This window comes from Phascolarctos cinereus, unplaced genomic scaffold (genome assembly GCF_003287225.1).
Source record: "Phascolarctos cinereus isolate Bilbo 61053 unplaced genomic scaffold, phaCin_HiC Scaffold_3;HRSCAF=262, whole genome shotgun sequence".
Classification (NCBI taxonomy): domain Eukaryota; kingdom Metazoa; phylum Chordata; class Mammalia; order Diprotodontia; family Phascolarctidae; genus Phascolarctos; species Phascolarctos cinereus.
In genome coordinates this window covers 11,962,354-11,974,917 of record NW_027555736.1, presented here as the reverse complement: position 1 = coordinate 11,974,917, position 12,564 = coordinate 11,962,354, and the positions used below count along the sequence as shown (strand labels likewise).

The window sequence follows — 12,564 nt, the reverse complement described above, 5'->3', positions numbered from 1 at the left end:
CTGAATTTCCTTCTTTTTTATTTCATGGGATTTTTGTGCAGACTGACATCCATTCTCTTAATATAATTTTGAATTTTCATTCGTTGTTCTAAGGTGCTAACTATTCATTTCCCTACTTGACCATCATAGGAATTTTTCTCCTTAATCCATTTATTCATCCCACCTAAGGTAAATTGTATAATGCTTCTACTTCCCTGCCCTGTGCTAGGTACTGTGGGCTGTAGAAGGTCATAATAACAACAAACATTTATGCATCACTTTAAGGTCGGCAAAGTGCTCTACAGACCCCATCTCTGATTCTCCCGCCAGCCTTGTCACATAAGAACTCTTGCTATCTTATGGGATAGAACTGAGACTCAGAGGCAGTAAGTGTCAGAGGCAGGAGAATGTTGATTGGGGTGAAATTGGGAAAGATGAGAGACAGAGAGACCATCTAGGAGATGAAGGCATAATCTGGGCAGGAGATAATCAGGGCTGGAGTTGGGCTGCTGGCTCTGGGGAAAGAAGGGAAGGATGGGGTTTAGTTGCTTTTTATCTTTCAGCCTTTGAAGGGATGTCAACCAACCCCAAAGTGGCTGAAAGGATCAAGATTAATTTTGCATTAGCTCCAATTTCCATTCTTAATGATCTGCATGGTCCTACCTTGCTCCTGGCAAAACTCCCTGACACGTTATTCAAGGTAAATGATACTTCAAATAGCTATGAACCAGAGGAGGCAGAAAGGAGAGAGCCCGAATGAAAGGATACTCAGGACCTTCTGATATCTTGAACCCCAGAGACCGAAAGCACCAAAGGGCTTGACCTGAGAGCAATGACTTCTACTTCTTGGGGCTAGACCCCCATGACTCGTTGAGGTGCAGAGTACTGGATCTTTAGGGTAGTCTACTGTGACTTGGGACAGAGCCCAGGCCTGCTCTGGGCACTGCTGCTCCTGGTGGCTTCCAAGACCACTATCAATTTCAGTCCCTCTGGAGATTCCTGGGTGAGCCCTTTACTCTTGCTGCCTCAGGATGCAGAGCATTGTGGGCTGTGAGGGTCGCTGGCCAATCTTCGTTCATCCTGGGAGGCTGCCATCTTTCATGCCTTAACACGTGGTGCTCTTTCCTACTGTTCTTGGCTTTCTGTCTGGCCTTGAGGATGGGTCTTGGGTGGAAGAAGCCACTCACTGTATTTGTTCATTGGATATTTTTATCATTATTTGGGCCAGTGTCATATTTCAGTTTTTGTCTCTTTTGTGCAGCCAACTTGGCCAGAAGTGCTCCATGTTCTTTAAAGAAAGCTTTTCTGAAGTGTTTGCTGTTTCTTTCCCCATGCAAGAGTTCCATTTCCCCTTGTATTGTTGCCTTTCTGAATCTTCCTAGCCCTACCAGCTAGTTTCCTGCTCCTTGCCCTTCACTCCTCTCTCTCATCCCTACCTTAAATCTCTTCTTGCCTTTCTTTTCTTATGGACACAGAAAATGTCTGTCTTAATTTGGGTGATTTTTTACCAATTTCATTTTTCTCTGCTTTCTGGGTCACATTCACTGTCCAACTGAGACAGTACAATGGCATGTCTTAGGATGGCAGCATTACTGGCCTATTCTAAAGATGTCTATTTTTCACTTGTGATTCACGAAAGAGCTACAAATGTGGCCTCCGCTTTGAAGGGTCCTCAGAATGTTCTTGGCTGCCCTTCAGAAACCCTCCTGTCCCCTGTACCCCTTAGGCACACAGAACCTACCCAACTGAATTGGAGAAGAAGCCATCAGCTTACATTTTTTCCAGTCAGCTTGGCCCTAATAGCTAAAGCCAGGTCTCATTTCCCTGGGCCTCTCTGGTTTTTTGCCAGAAGGGCAGGGCACTCTGGGGAATTTGTCTGTGGCTTTGCTCTTTGAGGTGTTACAGGACTGGTTTCCTTTGGACACTGACCAGGGTTTGAGAGTGACGAGTAGGGGCATCTATGGAAAATGATCCTCGGCAGGTCATTTCTGCTAAGCAATGTCAAAATTCCTGAGGAACCCAGCCCTGCTGTGCAGGTGAGAAGGATAGAGCTCTGCTATTGCTCACTGACATCTTTCTCTAACCTGCCTTTTGCAGATCTTGTTTGGGGAAAAGGAATTCTTTCCCAATAGCTTTTTAACCCGCTTCACTGGCCAGGATCTGTGCAACCGTGAGATCTTTTCCACAATTTGTGACGACGTCTTATTGTTGATAAATGGATTTGATACCATCAATTTCAACAAAGTAGCCGTAAACACACACACACACACACACACACACGCACTTAACAGAATAATGCATGTAGAGCACTTTGACTTGGTCCCTCTACCATCTCTGAAAACTCTTCTGCTCTGTGTTCCTTTTCACTATTAACTAGAAGGAGCTGTCCACACTTTCTCAGTTGCCACTCACTCTTAAACTCCTTTAATGTAGTCTAGGTTCTTCCTCCACTTCACTAAAACTGCCCTTTATCTAGTAGCTTTGCTCAGTCCTGTGCAACATGTGACCCTGTTGACCACCTTTTCCGCCTGGACACTGTCTTCTCCCTGTGCTTTGTGACATTACTCTGTCAGAGCTCACTTCCTGCAGAATCTTCCACTGGTTCCTCCCACTAGTGTATCCCAGACCTGGGTTCCGGGCCTTCTCTTTCTTCTACATGGTCTATCTTGGTGATCTCATCAGTTGCCATGGAGTTAACTGCCCTCTCTATGCAAATAACTTCTAAATCAACACATATATCCTCCATATCTGTCTTGTATGTCTCCAACTGCCAGTTAGACATTTCCAACCAGATGTCTCATAGGCATATCAGACTTACCATGTTCAAAACAGAATACATCACCTTTCCCTCTAAGCCCACCTACTCCTGATTCAACTTTTGCTGTCAAGGGCCCCAGGACCTTCCAGTCCCTCAGGTTTCCACCATGAGAGTCATCCGTATTTCTTCACTGCCCATTCCTCCACCCACATATTTGATCAGGTAGTAAGTCTGGTCCATTCTCCGCCTTCAAAACCTTTTACTTGCATCTGAAGCCTTCCATAAATGCTTGTTCGGTGATTGACACCTGTCTAGACAGATTTCCATTCTGATTCAGATGGACTCTCAGGTCCTCCCCATTTTCAACATATTGGCTCTTCTCAGACAAACATTAGCATATCTCCAATTCAATTACAGAAAGATTTCTCTGGGTCAGGCCTAACCAAAGGTTGTCCATGAACACACAATCCCAATTCATTAGCCTGGAAATACTCCAGTCAAGTTTTGCCAGAAAGTCATCAGATGTGAAAGGAAACTAATTTGGAAAAAAAAAATATTTCTTTATATCTATTTTTGCAGAGTCGCATTGATATATATCTTTGACAAAACCCAGCAGGTTCTTCTGTTAAAGATGTGCGCCATTTCTTACAGGTATAATTTTTAAAATTTGATTCCAAAATAATTTGCTGAGCACAATTTTCCTGTATGCTGGATTCCCCTTTAGATCTCTTTCTATTTCCTGGGTCATGGTGCAGCTCTCAGGCTGCCCAAGCACCAGCCTTTGCTACATGATGGTCCCTCGATTATACATTGGCTCAGTAAGATCATAAATAATTATTATTATACCACTCCCTACATTCAGGCTGTCCTTGGGAATGTACTGTAGCTGACTTAGGCCCTCACACGTCTCTCTTTGGACCACTTACAATTCTGAATAGTATAAGCTTCTGGTATTTCATGGTTCTTAGTTATGCAGAATGACTGAAACATCATTGTATAAACAAATATGCATGTACATCCATATACATATAGGCAACATATACATATATACCAAGGCATATACATATCCATGCATGTGTATACATACACACATACACAACATGTATATGTGATACATATGTACATGTATACATATACAAGTACATCTACATATATAGTGTCCCCAAATTTAGTGCCATTTTAAGCTAATAGAGCATAAAATTGCATTAAGACGTCTGAAGCACAATTAGATTCAGTGTCCTAAATACAGTGTAGCTCCCACGCTTCCCCGCCTCCTATCCACCAGAAGTCCAAGGAAGAGGAGCACTAGAAAGCCAGAAGGTCAAAGGGAGACGATTTGTTTCCACCTCTGTCAGACACCACTGAGGGAGAAGTGCCTTCACAGGGTCTTTCCTTCATAATACTCAGCACCAGTCTTCATCAGTGGATTCCCCAGGTATGGAGACCATGGCACCAATATGCATGTTCTTCAGTATTGAACTAGAGGCATTTCAAGCTTCATGGGAAATTTCTCCTTGATAACCTGTGTTACCCCTAGATGAGGTGTTAGGCTTATCCCTTTGGGTAGTGGTCAATTCTTCAATGAGCTTCTGGGGCCTGAGGCCATCCAGTCAGAGAGCTTGGGTGATGGCACTGTTTATAGGGACCAATAACAAGCCATCCTCTATGCCAGGGGCCACCCCCATCCCAGCTCCTCATTCAGGTTAAGGAAAGAGTTGATGAACTGAAGTTTCTTATTGATTTCATCAGTTAAGGAATTTTGTAGGATGGCAACAAATGTAACATTGTTGAAAAAGTGCCTTGAAGGCAGGGCCCTGCTGCGCTGAGCTTCTGGTAATCAAACAATGAGCAAAACAATGTCAAGGATCTCTGTACCTCCCAGGCAACTGTAGGACAGAAAAAAAGGCAGTTTGTGCAGAAAAGTGTTGCGAAGAGAGTCTGTTATCTCTTCACACTCAACATGGTCAAGCTCAGAGTTATGATGCTGTATCCTTTTGGTAGGGGAATGTGGGTCCAGACCTATACTTTCCCCTATAGAGAACTCCCAGTCAGGAAAACTTCCTGTACCAATGCAGAATTGACACATTCCTTGGGTGCTGAAAGCTGTGCCAGGGTCACCAAGCCCCATGTGGCAGAGGTATAATTCTGTTTTCCTATTCCAGCTCCTCATTGCTGCATCATGCTTGTTCAATATGAGTTGGGTGGAGAAGGAAAATCATCATACAAACGTATCCCCAGTGAATCAGCCATTTTAGTTCTCCCTCACAATTCTTCCCTGCTTATCCCTAACATCTTTCTCACTTAGCCTCCCAGTAACTGTCTGCAGGTGGAAAATGAGCTGAACATAAAGGAATAAGAAAGGTCTTACAGAAAATTAATGGAGACTTCAGATGCTTTTTTGGCAACAGTAACACATTTTAGGATCCTGTCAAATGGAATATGAAGGATCGTTCCTTGTGTTCTACCATCTTGTCCAAAAATATACCATCCCCTACCCCAAATCAACACCATTCATTTTTGCTCAATTGAAAATTAGCATGTATCATTATAATTATTAATTAATCATAATAACTTAAATTTTGACAAATATAAGATAAAAATAACCTATTTTCATAATTTCTATTACACTTTTCAAGATAAAGTCCCAATAAAATCTTTTTTACTCCACTATGGAATTGGTCCTTTGGTAAGTGTATTCACTTTGGATGACCCTTCTCAGGCACCAGTCACTTCAGGTAACATAGACCTCCAGAGCACTTGCTCTGAGGATACACATACATATTGTCAAACAAACAAACAAAATGAACTTCACAAAGATGAGGATCTAGTCATATAAATCAGTACTTACTCATGTCCTCTCAATTGCCTCTAAATTTGTCCATGAGTCCTTCCATTCTTTTAGTATCATCCCCTCCCTGAGATAGCCTAGAAAATTCCCTCCCAATGCTTTCATTTGGCACTAATTTGTGCTTCCGCCAGCACAGATGTCCTCTAGGTACTTGGCTTGGTCCCACTTCCTCATCGCATATAAGGAACTGAAGAAATAGAATCCCAATAAATGTTATTTTTTGGGACACTAATCAACCTGTCCCATTTTCCATCTGTAGCAGAGGATTAACCAGGGAAACTTCCCATGGAACTGGGCATTCACTCTGGCTATGGGTGGAAGGCTGTATGCCTTGTGACTCTTTGCTCATCCTCTTAACTAGAAGATTTTATCAAAGATGACTGTGACTGAGTTAGGAGGAACACAGTCTTTCAGCACATCTCTCCCTTAGACTTCCAGCAAGATGGAGAATCAGCCATTTCAAGGGAATGTACCACTGTCATATATGTGGCTGCCATGGCTGGGGAGGGGAGGGAGAAAGAGACACATATATTTTTAGTGACAGTCATTAGCATCTGGGAAATCTATGAGACAGCAATTGTGGTATACAAAGTGCTGGGCCTAGGATCAAGAAACTTTACTTCAGATCCCACCCTGATACTCACTAGCTATTTATCCAATGAGAACTCACTGAACTCTTATAAGACTCAGCTTCCTCATCCCCAAAATAGGAACAATGTGACCTGTAGTACTCCCTCAAGTGATGTTGTGAGGATCACCAAGTACTCTGGAGTGACCACCTGGTATTATTATTAGGAATTCAGCCTAGATTGTGCCAAGGTTCCTTAAAGCCCCAGAGATCTATGCTTAGTTATCTGTTATGGCCTTCATTTCAGACTCTTCATTCAAAGAGGTTTGAAGCTTATGACTGGGGAGTCCTGCTCTGAATATGAAGTATTATAATCAGGTAAGATTATTTCCAAATACTAGCTTGGGTAAGAGGAGAACACTGAAGCCTCTACCCAATACTTTAATCTCTTGGCAAAGTTGGCACTATAGACCTCATAGCCTGTGCAAAAGCATGAAGAAAGAATGCCCTGATCCGTTTTCTTAGGCTACAGGCTAGTGAACAGCCTTGCCTGGGATACTGCTTGACCTTTCTAGGGAAGGTACAGATATGTTCAGTGACAGCCTCTTTGAGAGGACTGGAGCAATCCTCTCAAACCCCTTTGGCAGTCTCGTGAGACTTCCTTCTCCAAAAATGGCTTTTATGTGCATAGGATTATAAAGAAAACTGATTATGTCAAAAGAAAGATGTAATTTATCCTTGTCCAAGTCCACAGACCCCCTGAAATCTATCAGTGGACCCCTTGAGGGTCGTTGGACTCCAGATTAAGAAGTCTACTCAAAAGGGAGAGGGAGAAAGGACAAAGATTGCAGTTTTTGCTATGTAAACAACAACAGGTTGACCAGATGCCAGAAAGATTGGAAATGAAGGCTATCCATAGCCTTTTGGAAAATGAATGTTGAAGTTTTTGTTTTTACCCAAGGAAGGACATGTTCACTCTCAGCATGCCCAAGCCCCATGGGAAGGCATTCATGCTCATTCAGAGGTTTCACACTTCCAAGCTCTTGCTGGGCTTTAGGACAGAAAAGAAAGAACTCCTTCCCCAGCAGGCAGTTCTCCATCATCTCCCCTTCCTAATGATCTCCTGCCTTCCCTTTCACCTTTCTTTTCTGGGGGAAAGTGGAAAGGAGTGTAGAACCAGGAGGAGGACATCCTGCCACTTGGTTCAGGTGTAGGGATCTTTGTCACCTCACTGGAGAGGAAGGGCCCTGAGCAGACCTAGGCTGGATCTGTTACGTCTTTCTTCCTCCTTTTCATTTTAGTCCACTCCTCCGCCTTACGACACTAGCAAAGTGGAAGTGCCAACGGCTATTTGGTTTGGTGGAAAGGATTTACTCTCAGGTCCTAAAGATGTCAAACAGTTGCTGTCTAAACTCCAAATGTCATTCATCAAAAATTTATTCCTCATTATAATCATGTTGATTTTGTGTGGGGAAATGATGCATATTCTTGTGTTTACTCTGAAAGAATTGCTATACTCAGTCACCATCTGGAAAATTCCAAGAGGATTTAGATGAAAAGATCATCTGATTAGTAGCTTCCCTTTCCTTTTTTGGGGATCAAGGATCTCTTGGTCTCTCTCAACTCACTCCTCCCCAATAATGGGCCAGACTCCACATGAGTCACAAACCTTGGCAATAAAGATTATTGTTAACACGCTTGTCTATTATGATGATTTTTAAAAAATAAAACCTCTTCATGGTGAATTCAGCCGTTCTTCTGAAGTAATTTTTGCCTACCTCCAGCTTCAGTGGATTGGGTAATCTCTGCAGATTTTTTGCAGGCAAGAGCAGGTTTATTCAGGGGACTGGGTGAAAGATGGCAGGACATGTTGGCAGATATTAAGCTGTGGAAGAAACAGCTTCCTCCCCCACATGGGCAGGGAGGCCCACTGCAGTCAGACAGTCTTGCCCATTTGTTGGGCAAAGGGTTGAAAGGAGAGGTGCTTCTTGATTGTACTCACTTGAAATCCTTAGAACTTGCCCAATGTTTGCACTTTCCCCTTTATCACACTTTGTGAAAGCCCATTGCATAATTTTTTGTGGGGCCAGGTGGCTTTGGGGGTTCACACCTGTGATTCCATTGGGGTGGTTGATGTCTGATAAGAAAGCACCCCAAGAAATGTTAACCAGCACCTGCTCCATAATCTGGGAAGCTCTAGAGAGTTGTCTGAGGGGCACGAGAGGTGAGATTTCATCTGTGTTTCATTCATGGACACAGATTCTTCCCAGAGCATCTACCCAGTGTGCCCAACACTTTCCTGGATTTTTTTTTTTTAGCATTCTGTGTGTCTCCAGGTGGCACTCACAGCGTCCGTCTTGACCGCCTTCTTTTCCTCATCATCCAGTTGACGATGGAAATCATTCCTCATTCTACTTCTTGCATGTATGTCATTGCTGAAAATATGCTGCAGTCTAGTCTTACTGTATGAGGTTAATAAACATTTGTCAAAAACTTACTATATTGCAGACACTGTGCTAAATGCTAGGGATGAAAAAGAAAAGCAAAAATAATCGCTTTCAATTCTGGCCTACTGGGGACACTACATACAAACAACTCTGTGTGTGTGTATATAAAGGCACATATGTATATATGTACATACACACATATATATGCAGTATAGCAAATAACTGTGTATATTTATAAGCTATATATGTGTACACATGCATACATATATATCTTATGGTAAATTGGAGATAATCAACAGAAGGTAGGCAGTAGTATTAAGGAGGATCAGGAGAGGCTTCTGGTAGAAGGTGGGATTTTATCTGGGCCTTGAAGGAAGCCAGGGAATGGAGAGGAGATAAGAGAGCATTATAGGCATGGGGGCAGTCGATGAACTTTCACACAATCAGGAGATGAATCATCTTGTGCAAGGGACAGCCAGGAGGCCAGCATCACTGGATAGCAGAATACATGGAGTGGAGTAAGGTATAAAAAGACTGGAAAGGGAGCATGGAGCAAGGCTAGGAGGGGCTTTGAATGCAAACAAAGCATTTTTTATTTGCTCCTATACTTGAGAGTCAGCTACTGGAGTTGATTGAATGGGTCTGTGACGTAGTTGGACCTGAGATTTAGGTCGGACCTCCACAGCTGAGTAGAGGATGGACTCAAGTGGGGAAAGTTGGGGCAAGACCAACCAGAAGATTCTTGCAATGGTCCAGGTGCAAAGATATGAGGACCAATGCCAGGGTGGTGACAGTTTTTGAGGGGAGAAGGGGGAATGAGTGAGTAATCTTGTGAAGACAGAAGCAACAGGACTTGGCAACCAATTGGATTTGGGGATTGAGAGAGAGGAGGAGTTGAAGATAACCCCTGGATTGTGAGCCTAGGAGACTAGAGGAATGGTGGTATTCTCACCTGTAATAGGAAAGCTGGGAGAGGAAGAGAGGAAGATGAGTTCAGTTTTGGACATGTTGAATTTAAGATGTCTACATGTCATTCAATTCTGGATGTCCAGTAAGCAATCGGAGATGTGAGGCTAGACTTAAGGAAATTATATAGAGTTATATCTGGACAAAGAGATCTGAAAATAATGTGCCTAGAGGTGATAACTGAATCTATGAGAAGAGATCAGAACAACAAGAGAAATAATATAGAGGGAGAAGATAAAAGGACACAGGACAGACACTTGGAAGACAGCCATGGTTTTGCATGTGATGTGTATCCATCTTTGCATGTGATCCAGCAAAGGAGAATGAAAAGTGTTGGTCACACCAGGAGGGAGGAGTGTCACAAAACCTGTCCACTGTCCTGTGTTCCACACTCAGCCTTTTTCAGGTATTGTGCTGTTCCAGGATTCACAATAACATCACTAGGGAAAACTTTGTGCCACAAAGATTGTTTTTTTGTACCAGGGCATGTTGTGGTATCTATAAAAACACATACACACATGAATACATAGATTTACATATCTTTATGTACTTACATAGACACAAATATACATTTATAGCAATATACATGTATATCCATATTTACATATATACACACATATACATAAACAGCTATAATAAACACATATATGCATACACACATAGGTGTATTTTATGTAAATCTGTGAGTCGTGCAGAAAGATGAGAGTTAAGTCAATGCAAGCTGATGAATATTGTACCGAGATTATGGATGGTGAAGAGAAAAGGACCTAGGATAGAACCTTATGTCTATCTACCTGTTTGTCTATCTATCTATCTGTCTGTCTGTCTGTCTCTGCCTATCCTCCCTCCTCCCTTTTCCATTCAGCCCCAGTTTATCCTGTGAGCTTCAGTTCCACATATCTAATTGCCTTTTAGACCCTTAAAACTGAATGTTCAGTAGACATCTTTAAACTCAACACATTTGAAACTGAACTCATTATCTTTGCCACCTGCCCCTCTCCTCTTTCCAAACTTCCTTGCTTCTGTCAAGGCACCACCATCCTTCAAGTCTTCAGATTTATAACCTTGGCATTATTTTAGATTCTTCACTTGCCATCATCCTCCATGTCTAATTATTTGCCAGATCTTAAAGTGTCTACCTTCACAACATCTCTTGAATCTTACTCCGTCTCTCCTCTCACACAGCTACCACCTTTGCCATCATCATTCCTCACCTAGATTATTGCAATAGCTTCCTAATTGGTCTCCCTCCATTTAGTCCATCCCAGAGAGGATTTGCCAAAGAATTTTCCTGTCAGTGCAGATAAGGCCCTGTGAGTCTCCAACTCAACCACCTCCAATGACTCCTGATTTTCTCTACAGTAAAATACGAACTCTTCTGTTCTGTTTCTAGAATCTTTTGTGATCTGGAACCGACCTACATTTCTAGGCTAACTGGCTGTTACTCCCCTGCCCCATACTATGTGATACAGCCAAGAGGTCTGTTCCCTTTTTGGTGGTGGCTAACAACTGGAAATCAAGGGGATGCCCATCAGTTGGGGAATGACTAAACAAGCTGTGGCATATGAGTGTGGTGGAATATTATTGTGCTGTAAGAAATGATAAGCCAGATGATTTCAGTAGAATTTGGAAAGATATACATTGACTGATGCAAAATGATGCAAAATTTCTTTCTTTCTTTCTTTCTTCTTTCTTTCTTCTCTCTCTCTCTCTCTCTCTCTCTCTCTCTCTCTCTCTCTCTCTCTCTCTCTCTCTCTCTCTCTCTCTCTCTCTCCCTCTCCTCCCTCCCTCCCTCTCCTCTCCCTCCCTCCCTCCCCTCCCTCCCTCCCTCCTCCTTCCTCCTTCCTTCCTCCTTCCTTCCTTCCTTCCTTCCTTCCTTCCTTCCTTCCTTTTCTTGTACAAATTGACTAATATGGAAATGTTTTACATGCATGATTGCTCACATATAACCTATATCTGATTGCTTACCATCTCAGGAGGGGGGGGGCAGAGAGAAAAGGGTAGGGAAGGAAGGATAGAATTTGGAACTCAAAACAGTTTTATAATATTAAAATTTTTTTAATATTTAATTGGGGGAAAATAAAATATTATTAGGAAAAAAGTGGCCTGCTTCCTGTTTTTCCACTTCCATTTAGTGTCTCTGCCTTTCCACTGACCATCCCATATGCCTGGAATACACTTCCTCCTCACGTCTGCTTCATAGAGTTCCACTCTTCCATTATGGTGATGCTCAAAGCACCATCTTCTGCCTGAAGCTTTTCCTGACCTCATAACTGTCAATATCTTCACTTCCAAACTATCTTGTCTTTAACCATTTTGTCTGTATTTGTACGTATTCACTTTATATTTTTGATGTAGATATTTATCCATGTACATGTTATACCGTTAGAATCTAATTTCCTTGAGAGAAGGCATTCTTTCATTCTTTGTTCTTTCATCATCTAACTCAGTGCTGATGTTTAATAAATTTTATTTAATTTAATAAATTTAATTGTATTTTTGATAAACACTTGTATTTAATAAATACTTGTTGATTGGTTGGCCTACCTTTAAACTCTCAGGGGAGCATGACAAGAGGGCAGTATGGCAGAGTAGTCAGTCTTTCACTGTCAAAAGGAACATAAAATTCACCTGAATCTCCAGGAGGGTCTTCAATGTGTGAGTGATGATATTCAAGCCTGGAAGGCAAGAAGTCAGTGATCCAGATAAGACAGACTTTCATTCTTTACTTAATCATCCCCCCTCCCAATTCTTTGGTGTGGATGCCTGGGCTGTCAGGATTATGGTCCTTTTGTCCTTTTAAAAAGTATTTTATGTGGCATCTAGGTGGTACAATGGATAGAGCACCAGCCCTGGAGTCAGGGGGACCTCAGTTTATTTACTTATTTATTTGTTTGTTTGTTCATTCATTCATTCATTCATTCATTCATTTAATTATTTGTTCCTTTACTCATTCATTCATTTATTTGTTCATTTATTTAATTTATTTAATTTTTTG

The 12,564-nt window shown here is 42.0% G+C and overlaps 1 protein-coding gene across 6 annotated transcripts in view; it reads left to right on the top strand.

Moving 5' to 3' along the window:
* Window positions 1-12,564, top strand: part of LOC110198973 (lysosomal acid lipase/cholesteryl ester hydrolase-like) — a 162,470-nt gene that overhangs the window by 123,134 nt on the left and 26,772 nt on the right. The window contains exons 1-3 of one of the 6 annotated variants that reach the window (XM_078150708.1): window positions 2,271-3,388; window positions 6,461-6,531; window positions 8,472-8,577. The exons of 4 other annotated variants lie outside the window; for them this stretch is intronic. The gene's annotated coding sequence lies outside the window, so the exon portion shown is untranslated. Of the gene's footprint in view, window positions 1-2,270; window positions 3,389-6,460; window positions 6,532-8,471; window positions 8,578-12,564 lie in introns of those variants that run through there. One more of the 6 variants, XM_078150707.1, reaches the window with a different exon arrangement.